We start from the raw sequence: 787 nt of genomic DNA on the forward strand, positions 1-787 counted from the left end.
CCTCTGGTCCATGGCTCCCAGGTTTGGACCCCCTGGTTACAAGGGTTTTCCTTTTGCGTTTCTAATCCGTGCCACGATACATAACTGTTGGCCTTTTTTTGCGGTTCTGATGCTCGGAAATAAGGAGGAAAAGAAATACTGGTCGTGTGGGGGATGTGTTTTTGTTTTTGTTTTCACACTTTTCTGATTAAAATTTATGTTCTCATTTTTGTGCTACTTAAGGCTGTGTGACTTGAAAATCTTAAATCAGCTAAGAACCTCCTCTTAATTTCCACGTCACAGACGCCAACTTGACCCAGGCGCGCCCTACGAGGTTACGCTTAAGGAGGATCGGAGATGCACAGTGGCCGTGTCTCTCTCCCTGCAGGATAATTACATCAGCTCAACAATTTAGATTCTCTGGAGGATCGAAAACCATCACCCGACAGCTACTACGCACTACGCACTACGTACTCCCCGCGAAAACCAACACCACTCTTCTGCACATTTCAACTCCCCAGCAAACTGCAAACGAGACTCCCACGTCCCGGTACCTGTCTTTTGCAACAACACTACATCCTAAAACAAACCGCAGCCACATCCCCCGTACAACACATAACAACCAATCCACTTTTCCCACTTCTACGCACATCGGAATCTTTGCCGGGGACGACCACCCTCCTCGCATTTGCTCCAGCACACCTCAGACGACGATCGCAAGCCCTCGGTCACGACAGTCGCATCAACAACAATCATAATGGGTCCACATGGTGGATTTTTCTTTTGCTTTGATACGCGTCCTCCCAGT

At 48.2% G+C, this 787-nt stretch overlaps 1 pseudogene; it reads left to right on the forward strand.

The window, feature by feature from the left end:
* The window catches only part of LOC119585318, a 12,386-nt pseudogene that overhangs the window by 5,432 nt on the left and 6,167 nt on the right, over positions 1–787 (forward strand).

Source organism: Penaeus monodon, chromosome 19, assembly GCF_015228065.2.
Source record: "Penaeus monodon isolate SGIC_2016 chromosome 19, NSTDA_Pmon_1, whole genome shotgun sequence".
In the NCBI taxonomy this organism is placed as follows: domain Eukaryota; kingdom Metazoa; phylum Arthropoda; class Malacostraca; order Decapoda; family Penaeidae; genus Penaeus; species Penaeus monodon.